This window comes from Salmo trutta, chromosome 38, assembly GCF_901001165.1.
Source record: "Salmo trutta chromosome 38, fSalTru1.1, whole genome shotgun sequence".
Classification (NCBI taxonomy): Eukaryota; Metazoa; Chordata; class Actinopteri; order Salmoniformes; family Salmonidae; genus Salmo; species Salmo trutta.
In genome coordinates, this window is record NC_042994.1 from 27,968,929 (window position 1) to 27,983,527 (window position 14,599).

Consider the following 14,599-nt stretch of genomic DNA (forward strand, 5'->3'; position numbering starts at 1 on the left):
AATTAAATCTTTCTCTCTATCTCTCTCCCCTTGGCTGGGAATGTTAAGGGTCAAGAAAACATGTGTTTTATGAACAACCTAAACAGATCATTTTTACCCTTTTAAAAATAGTTATAGGGGAGATGTCCGGAGGATGTCTCAGTCTTTGAAAGGGTCATTGTAATATTTAAGATGTCCCCTTTACTGATGACCTAAACAGATACATTTTACCCCCCATAAAAGTGTCCGAGCGATATCTCAGTCAACCCCCCCCCCAAAAAAAGCCCCAGAGGCCTCACACCATCCTCTTTGAAAGGTTCATTGTACTCTTTAACTATGCTTCCTTTACTGATGACCTAAACAGATCATTTAACCTTTTAAAAATAGTTGTCAGTTATACAGATTTAATGGTCAAGAGGTTGTGAATCTAGAGGGGCCCTTGCAGACATGTTGTGTTTAGGTACACATATGTTTTCTGGTTATCAATTGTGGGACCTTATATAGACAGGTGTGTGCCTTTACAAATCATGTCCAATCAATTGAATTTACCACAGGTGGACTCCAATCAAGTTGTAGAAACATGTCAACGATGATCAATGGAAACAGGATGCACCTGAGCTCAATTTCGAGTCTCATATAGCAAAGGGTCTGAATACTTATGTAAATAATTTGTGTTTAATACCTTTTCAGAAATGTATAAAAAGCCTGTTTCCGCTTTGTCATTATGGGGTATTGTGTGTAGATTGCTGAAGAAATTGATTTATTTAATCCATTTTAGAATAAGATGTAACGTAACAAAATGTGAAAAAGATTTAGGGGTCTGAATACTTTCCAAAGAAACTAAGTGATTGAGGAGATAGCATAATTGCTATATTCTAATTAAAATCATTGACCCATAAGAGAACACATGACCAAAGCAATGCGCGACCCATATAGAATTAAAAGAACGTTCATCTTAATGAGAAATATAATTGAATAAACAAATGTTTGCATAACCAAAGACATGAAAACTGGTGGGAACATTGTATTTAGCTGGGATTTCACAAGGCCAGGATGGTAACTGAGAATAACAATAGACAGTAGTTATTGTTGCTAGTTACATTTATATTTACATTTAAGTCATTTAGCAGACGCTCTTATCCAGAGCGACTTACAAATTGGGATGTTCAGGGATGAAGATAGTGAAGGTTCATCAATGTTCAGGATGTTTTTTAATTTGAACAGAATGAGGAAGTCTAAATTGAGACAATCATGAAACGGCAATCCGTGGGAGAGTTGTGGTGGATATTATAGAATAAGGATCTCCTGGAGTCCAAGTTAAACCAAGATTCTTTATTTCTGAGCTCAGAGAGAATAACAGTTTGGTATTTTATTAGGATCCCCATTAACTGTTGCAAAAGCAGCAGCTACTATTCCTGGAGTCCACACAAAACATGACACATAATACAGCACATCAATAGACAAAAACAGCTCAAGGACAAAACTACATCCATTTTGTAAAAGGCACAAGTAGCCTACATATCAATTCATACACACAAACTACCTAGGTCAAATAGTGGAGAGGGGTTGTGCCGTGAGGTGTTGCTTTATCTGTTTTTTGAAACCAGGTTTGCTGTTTATTTGAGCAATATGAGATGGAAGGAAGTTCCATGCAATAAGGGCCCTATATAATACTGTACGCTTTCTTGAATTTGTTCTGGAAACTTGGGGACTGTGAAAAGACCCCCGGTGGCATGTCTGGTGGGATAAGTGTGTGTCAGAGCTGTGTGTAAGTTGACTTGTAAGAACTTTGATGATATCTGTACATTATAGGAACACCTGTGATGACAAAAGTACAATGATTCATGTTCTGCTTTAGCTTGAGATTAAGAATCAGTGGTAGACACCTTGCAAATGCATGAAAAGGTCAACTGTACAAAGTCAGATGTCTGTGTGTTGAAACTATATTTTAGGTAACAGATGGATAAAGGGAACTAAGAGTTCCTGTTGATACTATGTTCCAGCCTTACTTCCAGTCTTACATGATATCAATAAGGGAAAGAGTGATGGGAAACTGCCAATAACACAATAAGCTGAACTCCACCTAGCAGAGACATCTTTGTATTAGCAACTATTAATTATGAGCTTATATGGTATTAAAGTTAAGGGACATCACCCTGGGCGGGGTGATCCTCAGTAGGGTATAAAAAGGGAAAACACCATCTTTTGAACTGAGTGTCTTGCTTGCAAATTGCTGTAAGTGTTTTCTCCGGATTGCAATCCTTATTAAACAAACTAACCTCTGATCAAATAAGTTTTCCTGTGGTCTCTTGTGTGCACATAGGGCAGAATTCCCTTATAGACTATACAAACAATTTGGGATTTTCAACACATTCATGTTTCTTATAAAAAGAAGTGATGCAGTCAGTCTCTCCTCAACTCTTAGCCAAGAGAGACTGGCATGCATAGTATTTATAATCAGCCCTCTGATTTCAATTAAGAGCAAAATGTGCCGCTCTGTTCTGGGCCAGCTGCAGCTTAACTAGGTCTTTCCTTGCAGCACTGGACCACACGACTGGACAATAATCAAGATTAGACAAACTAGAGCCTACAGAACTTCCTTTTTGGAGTGTGGTGTCAAAAAAGCAGAGCATCTCTTTATTGGGGCTAGACCTTTCCCCATCTTTACAACCATTGAATCTATATGTTTTGACCATGACAGTTTATAATCTAAGGTAATGCCAAGTAATTTAGTCTCCTCAACTTGTTCAACAGCCACACAATTCATTACCAGATTCAGTTGAGGTTCTTGAACTTAGGGAATGATTTGAACCAAATACAATGCTCTTCGTTTTAGAGATGTTCAGGACCAGTTTATTACTGGCCACACATTCCAAAACAGACTGCAACTCTTTGTTAAGGGTTTCAGTGACTTCATTAGCTGTGGTTGCTGATGCGTATATGGTTGAATCATCAGCATACATGAACACACATGCTTTGTTTAATGCCAGTGGCAGGTCATTGTTAAAAATAGAAAATAGTAGAGGGCCTAGAGAGCTGCCCTGCGGTACATCACACTTTACATGTTTGACATTAGAGAAGCTTCCATTAAAATCCCTTTGAATTCTAGTAGATAGATAGCGCTGAATCCACGATATGGCAGAGGTTGAAAAGCCACAGCACATACGTTTTGTCAACAAGAGGTTATGGTCAATAATATCAAAGGCTGCACTGAAATCTAACAGAACAGCTCCCACAATCTTCTTATTATCAATTTCTCTCAACCAATCATCAGTCATTTGTGTCAGTGCAGTACATGTTGAGTGCCCTTCTCTATAAGCATGCTGAAAGTCTGTTGTTAATTTGTTTACAGAGAAATAGCATTGAATTTGGTCAAACACAAATTTTCCCAACACTTTCCTAAGAGCTGGCAGCAAGCTTATAGGTCTGCTGTTAGAACAAGTAAAGGCCGCTTTACCACTCTTGGGTAGCGGAATTACTTTGGCTTCCCTCCAGGCCTGAGGACAAAGACATTCCTCCTGGCTCAGATTAAAAATATGACAGATAGGAGTGGCTATAGAGTCAGCTACTGTCCTCAGTAGCTTTCCATCTAAGTTGTCAATGCCAGGTTTGTCATTATTGATCGATAACAATTTTTCCACCTCTCCCACACTAACTTTACAAAATTCAATACTTGCACTGCTTTTCTTTCATTGTTTTTTATATGTTTTTTCCCCACCATTCTTTATATCATTGATCTAGGATTCATAATAAAGTGTATTCTTTTTGTTGAGTTTAGTCACATAATTTCTCAATTTACAGTACGTAAGACAGCCAGATTATTAGCCACTCCTTTATCCCCATCTCTTTCAACCATAGTTTTTCAATTCCTCATCAATCCATGGAGCCTTAACTGTTCTAACAGTCAGTTTCTTTAACAGGTACACGTTTATCAATAATTGTTAGAAGCAATTTCATAAATTCATCAAGTCCAGCGTCTGGATGCTCCTCATTAATCAAATCAGACCAACAAATATTCATAACATCATCCACATAAGAGTCACAGCAAAATCTTTGTATGATCTCTTATACACTAGTTACACAGCGAAGTGGAGACAGTCTGAATTCCAAAGCATTGGGAGACGAACACATATCTTTATAGTTTCCTGTTCCTGGGAGGGACTTCATTCATACAATGATGCAGTTGCAGCTGGTTTGCAACGCAGGAAGACACTCCCAAGAACAGGAGATTATGATAGGAAAGTTTCACAAGGTTAGTCACATACTCAGTTATGTGGACACATACAATTAACATTTTCCATTTCAGAGTCAGAACATTTTCATTTCATTAAATCATCAGTGGGCCAACAATGCAAATGTAAACAATGGAGCAAATGCATCACATCCAAATACCACTTGATTATCTGTGGTGCTGGAGGCAAGACACTCTTGCTGTCAGAGTTTAAAAAAAGGACCATTTAAACACATGGAATCTGATCTACTTTATATTCAAACTGACATACTCCATATTCAATTAATGTTTCCTAATAAAAACATACAAATATATGTTTGCGTATACTTTGTACAATTCAATTTCATATGGTAAAAACAAGTAAACACATTCCCAGTCAACAATATAAGACAATGGGAGCACTGTGAATGTTCTATGATGAATTTTAAGTCAATGTGATGTGAAATATCAATATACACGCTAGGAGAAGTAATTCATCTCTCCTGTGTGGATTCTCTCATGACGTTTAAGTGACTGTGATGAGTAATATGTTCTCCCACAGTCTGAGCATTTTGTAAGCCTTCTACTCTGTGCAGTCTCGTGTTCTTTCAGGCTTCCTAAATGGGCAAATGCTTTGCACACAGAGAGCAGTGGTTAAGCTTCTCCCGTGTGCAGTCTCAATTGTTTAAGGCTTCCTAATTTGTTAAAATGCTTACCACTGTATTCTCATGTATTTTCAGAGTCCCTAACATTGTAAATCGTTTTCCAAACTGGGAGCAATGGTAAGACATCTACCCTATATGTATTCTCTCATGTGTTTTCAGGTCCCCTAACTGGATAAAACGCTTTCCACACTGGAAGCAGTGGTAAGGCTTTTCCCCTGTGTGTATATTCTCATGTTTTTTCAGGTAGCTTTTCTGGTTAAAACTCTTTCCACACTGGGAGTAGTGGTAAGGCTTCTCCCCTGTGTGTATTCTCATGTTGTTTCAGCTCCCATAAGTGGTTACAACCCTTTCCACAGTGGGAACACTAGTGTCGTCTTGCTGGTTTGGACGTCCCTGGCTCTGGTTCCTCCGAGTCTGGTCTTTCTCCTTCCAAAGGCGTTGTAAAAAAAAAATAATTGAGACCTTAATGAAACCTCCACATGATAAAACGGCATTGCTACGAGGGTAAATCCTAATCAGATCCCTCAATAACCTGGGGCCAGTTTTAACAATCTTGGTGTGATTTTAAAACAAATGTTGTAGAGCTTCCTGGTAATTACTGATATGTTTACATTACTTATTTTATTTTATTCAAGTCCGAACACAAAAAAACGAAACAGTTCTGGGACACTCAAACAACTAGACAGTTCAAGACACAGACGTTGCTGGATTCCAATCAAGCAGGTGGTTCTGAATATATAACTTTCATAGCTGTATGATACAGAATGCGACCTACACACTTCCTTAAACATAGAATAAGTAAATAAGTAATTTTGTGTGGAAGTCTAAAACTTGCTTTTACGTCGAAGAAACAAAGCACATCAAAAAAATCTCCCGGTTGCCGAAAGGGTTCGACACATGCTGTTTAAATGGACCAATTTCTTATTTAGACGTTCACAGGTTTTCAACATTTTGACTATCGCTGATGTCATATTTTGGGTAAAGTATATACTAAGATTAAATATTTGTATAGTAACTACAATAAACAAAAATATAAACACAACATGTAAAGTGTTGGATGTTTCCTGAGCTGAAAAAAAAGATTGCAGAATTTTTTACATCCCTGTTAGTGAACATTTATTTGCCAAGATAATCCATCCACCTGACAGGTGTGGCATATCAAGAAGCTGATTGAACAGCTTGATTATTATAGAGGTGCACCTTGTGCTGGGGATAATAAAAGGCCACTCTAAAATGTGCAGTTGTGTCACACAACAATGCCACAGATGTCTCAGAGGGAGTGTGCAATTGGCATGCTGACTGCAGGAATGTCCACTGGAGCTGTTACCAGGGAATTTAATGTACAGTACCAGTCAAAAGTTTGGACTCACCTACTCATTCAAGGGGTTTTCTTTATTTTTTTTACATTGTAGAATAATAGTGAAGACATCGAAACTATTAAAAAACACATATGGAATCATGTAGTAACCACAAGTGTTAATAACCTCTTTGGGCTAGGGGACAGTATTTTGATGTCCGGATTAAAAGCGTGCCCAAAGTAAACTGTCTGTTACTTAGGCCCAGATATGCATATAATTGGTATATTTGGATAGAAAACACTCTAAAGTTTCTAAAACTGTTTGAATGGTGTCTGTGAGTATAACAGAACTCATATGGCAGGCCAAAACCTGAGAAGATTCCATACAGGAAGTGCCCTGTCTGACAATTTGTTGTCCTTCTGTTGCATCTCTATCGAAAATACAGCATCTGTGCTGTAACGTGCCATTTTCTAAGGCTTCCATTGGCTCTCTAAAGCCGCCAGAAAGTGGAATGGGGTGTCTGCTGTCTCTGGGCAAACAACAGCAGCAGAATTTGTGAGTGGTCAGCCTGGGGAAAGTGACACTGAGATGCGCATTCACGAGACTACTACATTTTGTTCTTTCAGCATTTGAATGAATACAACGTCGCCCGGTTGGAATATTATCGCTATTTTACGAGAAAAGTAGCATAAACATTTTATGATTTTAACCTCTCTAGGACCGGCGGGACGAATTCGTCCCACCTACGTAACAGCCAGTTGAATCCTGTGGCGCGATTTTCAAAACCTTTGAAATGCTATTACTTCAATTTCTCAAACATATGACTATTTTACAGCTATTTAAAGACAAGACTCTCGTTAATCTAACCACACTGTCCGATTTCAAAAAGGCTTTACAACGAAAGCAAAACATTAGATTATGTCAGCAGAGTACCCAGCCAGAAATAATCAGACACCCATTTTTCAAGCTAGCATATAATGTCACAAAAACCCAGAAGACAGCTAAATGCAGCACTAACCTTTGATGATCTTCATCAGATGACACACCTAGGACATTATGTTATACAATACATGCATGTTTTGTTCAATCAAGTTCATATTTATATCAAAAACCAGCTTTTTACATTAGCATGTGACGTTCAGAACTAGCATACCCCCCGAAAACTTCCGGGGAATTTACTAACAATTTACTAAATTACTCACGATAAACGTTCACAAAAAGCATAACAATTATTTTAAGAATTATAGATACATTACTCCTCTATGCACTCGATATGTCCGATTTTAAAATAGCTTTTCGGATGAAGCACATTTTGCAATATTCTGAGTAGACAGCACGGCATCACAGGGCTAGCTATTTAGACACCCACCAAGTTTAGCCTTCACCAAAATCACATTTACTATTAGAAAAGTTTGATTACCTTTCCTGTTCTTCGTCAGAATGCACTCCCAGGACTTCTACTTCAATAACAAATGTAGGTTTGGTCCAAAATAATCTATAGTTATGTTCCAACAGCGACGTTTTGTTTGTGCGTTCTAGACACTATCCCAATGGTAAATAACGGTCGTGCGCACGGCACATTTCGTGACAAAAGATTTCTAAATATTTCATTACCGTACTTCGAAGCATGTCAACCGCTGTTTAAAATCAATTTTTATGCCATTTTTTTCGTAAAAACGCGATAATATTCCGACCGGGAATCTGCAATTAGGTAAACAGCCGAAGGAAAATACTGCACGGGGTCAAATCGGGCACGCGCCTAAGCCCTTTGTCCTCTGATGGGCCACTTGGAAAAGGCGATAATGTGTTTCAGCCAGAGGCTGCCTCGTCATCGTTCAGGTTTTTCCCGGGCTCTGAGAGCCTATTGGAGCCGTAGGAAGTGTCACGTTACAGCTAAGATCCTGACTCTTCAATAAACAGAAGCAAGAACAACAACACCTTGTCAGACAGGCCACTTCCTGCATGAAACCTTCTCAGGTTTTTGCCTGCCAAATGAGTTCTGTTATACTCACAGACACCATTCAAACAGTTTTAGAAACTTTAGGGTGTTTTCTATCCAAAGCCAATAATTATATGCATATTCTAGTTACTGGGCAGGAGTAGTAACCAGATTAAATCGGGTACGTTTTTTATCCGGCCGTGTCAATACTGCCCCCTAGCCCTAACAAGTTAAACAGCGTTTGACATGCTTCTAAGTACGGTATTGGAATATTTAGAATTTTTTTGTCACGAAATGCGTTCGCATGTCACCGTTTGGATAGCTACCTGAACGCATGAACAAAACGGCGGTATTTGGATATAACTATGGATTATTTGGAACAAAACAACATTTGTTGTTGAAGTAGAAGTCCTGGGAGTGCATTCTGACGAAGAACAGCAAAGGTAATCCAATTTTTCTAATAGTAATTCTGAGTTTAGGTTGTCCCAAACTTGGTGGGTGTCAAATTAGCTAGCCGTGATGGCCGAGTTATGTACTCAGAATATTGCAAAATGTGCTTTCGCCGAAAAGCTATTTTAAAATCGGACATAGCGATTGCATAAAGAAGTTCTGTATCTATAATTCGTAAAATAATTATGTATTTTGTGAACGTTTATCGTGAGTAATTTAGTAAATTCACCGGAAGTTTTCGGTGGGTATGCTAGTTCTGAACATCACATGCTAATGTCAAAAGCTGTTTTTTGATATAAATATGAACTTGATTGAACAAAACATGCATGTATTGTATAACAATGTCCTAGGAGTGTCATCTGATGAAGATCATCAAAGGTTAGTGCTGCATTTAGCTGTGTTTTGGGTATTTGTGATGCATGCAAGTTGCTTGGAAATGGCTGTGCGGTTTTTTGTGTCTATGTACTCTTCTAACATAATCTAATGTTTTGCTTTCGCTGTAAAGCCTTTTGGAAATCGGAGAACCTGGTTCGATTCAGGAGAAGTGTATCTATAAAATGGTGTAAAATAGTCCTATGTTTGAGAACTTTGAATTATGACATTTTGTGGTTTTAAATTTGGCGCTCTGATTTGTCACTGGCTGTTGAATAGTGTGGGACGATTTCGTCCCACCTCCCCTAGAGAGGTTAAGGCGGCACACCTGTTAATTGAAATGCATTCCAGCTGACTACCTCATGAAGCTGGTTGAGAGAATGCCAAGAGTGTGCAAAGCTGTCATCAAGGCAAAGGGTGGCTACTTTGAAGAATCTCAAATACAAAACATATTTTGATTTATTTAACACTTTTTTGGTTACTACATGATTCCATGTGGTATTTCATAGTTTTGATGTCTTCACTATTATTCTGCAATGCAGAAAATAGTAAAATTTAAGAAAAACCCTTGAATGAGTAGGTGTTCTAAAATTTTTGACCGGTAGTGTAGAATAATATATCTGTAGATCAGATGTTAATGAAGCAAAACATACAAATTTGAAGTGTCTTGAGTTTAGTTTGTGTGTCCTATACTCTTGTAAAGATAGGGGGGTATACTGGGACAGACAATGTAACATCCATCATGTTTTTAGGGAAAGGTTTTGTAAAACATGCACCTTACATCAGATCATCTTGAAACTTTCTCTCTAAAGCTAACTTTCATCAAGGTTTTCTATGGTCTATTGGTTTCTCTCTTTTCATTGACAGAATCTTTTTTCAGTGTTATGATATTCATGACATTCATATCCACCAGTCTATCTTCATGTCAACTAACAGAACTCTGCTGGTTGTCCTGGTAACAGATACCAGTGGGCAGATCTACTTTATTTGTTCTAACTAAACTACAGCACTTACTTTGCTGAGTCAAATCTGATCCTTTCTTCTCTTCTCCTCCTCTCACAGTTCCACTCAGCCCCGTTGTTTTCCTGCAGTCCACCAGCAGCACAGACAACCTCTTCATACCCAGCAGTAAGGCGCTACCGGGAGAGGCATGACACGGGGACTCCGGGAGGGAGGAAGGGCTAGCGTTGTCCTGGTAACCATAAAGAGGGGACACAGACACATATCATTTTGGATGCTGATGTCATAAAGTGCTTTACAGAAACGCAGCCCCTGACAGAGAAATCTGTATGCTAGACCAGACCAAGTTGTACCATCTGGTATTCTGATCTGTAGAGACTCTTTTCCACCTCATCAGCATCAGGATGTTTTTGAGGCTCCCCAGAGGATCCACAATAGTCATGTCTCTCTCCTGTATTCCTCCAAAGCTCCATTGTCCTGAGTCTGCACAACTCTGCCAGGACCTAGGATCAAGGGAGATACTAAAGTGTTTTAGTACTATATCTCTTGACACAATGATGAAAATAATCATGGCCTCCAAACCCTCAAGCTGCATACTGGACCCTATTCCAACTAAACTACTGAAAGAGCTGCTTCCTGTGCTTGGCCCTCCTATGTTGAACATAATAAACGGCTCTCTATCCACCGGATGTGTACCAAGCTCACTAAAAGTGGCAGTAATAAAGCCTCTCTTGAAAAAGCCGAATCTTGACCCAGAAATTATAAAAAACTATCGGCCTATATCGAATCTTCCATTCCTCTCAAAAAAAATTGAAAAAGCTGTTGCACAGCAACTCACTGCCTTCCTGAAGACAAACAATGTATACGAAACGCTTCAGTCTGGTTTTAGACCCCATCATAGCACTGAGACTGCACTTGTGAAGGTGGTAAATTACCTTTTAATGACGTCAGACCGAGGCTCTGCATCTGTCCTCGTGCTCCTAGATCTTAGTGCCGCTTTTGATACCATCGATCACCACATTCTTTTGGAGAGATTGGAAACCCAAATTGGTCTACATGGACAAGTTCTGGCCTGGTTTAGATCTTATCTGTCGGAAAGATATCAGTTTGTCTCTGTGAATGGTTTGTCCTCTGACAAATCAATTGTACATTTCGGTGTTCCTCAAGGTTCCGTTTTAGGACCACTATTGTTTTCACTATATATTTTACCTCTTGGGGATGTCATTCGAAAACATAATGTTAAATTTCACTGCTATGCGGACGACACACAGCTGTACATTTCAATGAAACATGGTGAAGCCCCAAAATTGCCCTCGCTAGAAGCCTGTGTTTCAGACATAAGGAAGTGGATGGCTGCAAACTTTCTACTTTTAAACTCGGACAAAACAGAGATGCTTGTTCTAGGTCCCAAGAAACAAAGAGATCTTCTGTTGAATCTGACAATTAATCTGGATGGTTGTACAGTCGTCTCAAATAAAACTGTGAAGGACCTCAGCGTTACTCTGGACCCTGATCTCTCTTTTGAAGAACATATCAAGACTGTTTCAAGGACAGCTTTTTTCCATCTACGTAACATTGCAAAAATCAGAAACTTTCTGTCCAAAAATGACGCAGAAAAATTAATCCATGCTTTTGTTACTTCTTGGCTGGACTACTGCAATGCTCTACTTTCCGGCTACCCGGATAAAGCACTAAACAAACTTCAGTTAGTGCTAAATACGGCTGCTAGAATCCTGACTAGAACCAAAAAAATTGATCATATTACTCCAGTGCTAGCCTCCCTACACTGGCTTCCTGTTAAGGCAAGGGCTGATTTCAAGGTTTTACTGCTAACCTACAAAGCATTACATGGGCTTGCTCCTACCTATCTTTCCGATTTGGTCCTGCCGTACATACCTACACGTACGTTACGGTCACAAGACGCAGGCCTCCTAATTGTCCCTAGAATTTCTAAGCAAACGGCTGGAGGTAGGGCTTTCTCCTACAGAGCTCCATTTTTATGGAATGGTCTGCCTACCCATGTGAGAGACGCAGACTCAGTCTCAACCTTTAAGTCTTTACTGAAGACTCATCTCTTCAGTAGGTCCTATGATTAAGTATAGTCTGGCCCAGGAGTGTGAAGGTGAACGGAAAGGCTGGAGCAACGAACCGCCCTTGCTGTGTCTGCCTTGCCGGTTACACTTTTTCCACTGGGATTCTCTGCCCCTAACCCTATTACAGGGGCTGAGTCACTGACTTACTGGTGTTCTTCCATGCCGTCCATGGGAGGGGTGCATCACTTGAGTGGGTTGAGTCACTGACGTGGTCTTCCTGTCTGGGTTGGCGCCCCCCCTTGGGTTGTGCCATGGCGGAGATCTTTGTGGGCTATACTCGGCCTTGTCTTCGGACGGTAAGTTGGTGGTTGTAGACATCCCTCTAGTGGTGTGGGGGCTGTGCTTTGGCAAAGTGGGTGGGGTTATATCCTGCCTGTTTTGGCCCTGTCCGGGGGTATCATCGGATGGGGCCACAGTGTCTTCTGATCCCTCCTGTCTCAGCCTCCAGTATTTATGCTGCAGTAGTTTATGTGTCGGGGGGCTAGGGTCAGTGTGTTACATCTGGAGTATTCTCTTGTCTTATCCGGTGTCCTGTGTGAATTTAAATATGCTCTCTCTAATTCTCTCTTTCTCTCTTTCTTTCTTTCTCTCGGAGGACCTGAGCCCTATTACCATGCCTCGGGACTACCTGGCATGATGACTCCTTGCTGTCCCCAGTCCACCTGGCCATGCTGCTGCTCCAGTTTCAACTGTTCTGCCTGCGGCTACGGAACCCTGACCTGGTGGTTAATTGATTTTTGTACTCTGACGTCCTTGGGTAGGCGGAGGGAGTCTAGAAGGGCATGCGGCTACGGAACCCTGACCTGTTCACCGGACGTGCTTGTTGCACCCTCGACAACTACAATGATTATTATTATTTGACCATGCTGGTCATTTATGAACATTTTAACATCTTGACCATGTTCTGTTATAATATCCACCCGGCACAGCCAGAAGAGGACAGGCCACCCCTCATAACCTGGTTCCTCTCTAGGTTTCTTCCTAGGTTTTTGGCCTTTCTAGGGAGTTTTTCCTAGGGAGTTTTTCCTAGCCACCGTGCTTCTTTCACATGCATTGCTTGCTGTTTGGGGTTTTAGGCTGGGTTTCTGTACAGCACTTTGAGATTTCAGCTGATATACGAAGGGCGATATAAATAAATTTGATTTGAATTTGATTTGTTGAGGCTCCCCAGAGGATCCACAATAGTCATGTCTCTCTCCTGTGTGAACAAGAACATCAAACTGATTGTGAACTTATGACCGTCTATTGCAATCATAGGGTCTTACAAGAGGCATGAATATGTCTAAAAAGGGCCTAAAATGGCCACTTCATCATGATTTTATAAAATAATGTTTGTGTTGCAAATGTGAAAGGGTAGTTTCACAAAATGGGTGCCTTTTGATATTTTAAGTAGAAATTATGCTCCAAGATGCTAAAATCCTGTTATATTAGATGAGGGGAACTTTAATGTAGACCACATGGAGAACTTAATACATCTAATTTAAAAGTCCCCAAAATATATGTACCAATGGCAGATTGCCCCTGAAACAATTCCTACAGTACTGAACAACATATTCAAGTGTAGAACGTCAGTAGAATGCCCCTTTAAAACCACACATTAGTTCAACAACTGCATAGTTTGTGCCCCTGTTTTTAAGACAGTAAAATCTGATCTTCAGCCTCCTCCTCCTTTTTCACTCCCAAAACGTTTTCCTCCTCCTCTTTAATTGAGATAGCCTCTTCTTCCTCTTTTACTCCAAAAGGTTCTTCCTCTACTTTCAATGTTACGGAATCCTCCTCCTTTTTGATTCTGAAAGCTTCTACCTCCTCTTCTCCTCTGACAACCTTTTTCCCATCTTCCTCTTTCACTGTAATATCCTGCTCTTCTTCTTTCAATGTGATAGCCTCTTCTTCCTCCTTTTTCACTCTGTAAGCTTCTTCCTCTCCTTTCACCAAAGCTTCTTTCTCTGTCTAGTTTAGTGAGCTCATGCTCCGGGAGATTAGCCTAGTGCAGTATCAATTTAACACATTTTCTAATTTAACAAGCAAATTACGTTTACATGAACTAGTAGATAGGTAAACATAATTATGTTCAAAACACTAAGAGTAATATCAGGGGCGGAATCCCGGGGGGGACGGGGGGGGAAACGACCCCCCCACCCTGGGAAAAATATGATTTGTCCCCCCAATATATCACTGTAAACATAACTATGTAATTTAAATAATAGTAATAATACGCAATGAAAGCAATTGTGCTGATTATAGACACTTAATAGAGCATTTTTAAGTTTCAAAAGATTGCGACCCCCCCACCCTTTGCCTCACAATGGTTTGATCCACTGCCAGTTCCTTAGTTGGCAAGGTAACAGAGGGGTCGTGTCTACTGTCTGAAAGGCACTCAATGAACGTAACTGACGTGAGGTTAATCCAGTCAATCGCGCACACACACTAGCTGAATATGCAGAGCTAGCGCGCAAATATTAACTATTAAGCTAGCTAGTACCTATTCCATTTATGTGGGGTCGTCAAAGATGGAATCTTTGCTATCGTCAATTTATTCCAAGATCAGCATGCAGATGATGTAAGTTAGTGCTTCGAAGTCCCTGTGATAAGGTTAGCGATAAACTGAAATCCAAACTGAACAGAACTACACT

General features: G+C 40.0%; 1 long non-coding RNA gene across 1 annotated transcript; it reads right to left on the reverse strand.

Annotated features, from left to right (window-relative positions):
• Nucleotides 1–4,413: 4,413 nt before the first annotated feature.
• Nucleotides 4,414–9,999, reverse strand: LOC115178256 (uncharacterized). The gene is made up of 2 exons (XR_003872586.1): nt 9,928–9,999; nt 4,414–5,280 (listed from the first exon to the last, which is right to left on the reverse strand). It is a non-coding gene; the product is annotated as an uncharacterized LOC115178256 (long non-coding RNA).
• Nucleotides 10,000–14,599: the final 4,600 nt, after the last annotated feature.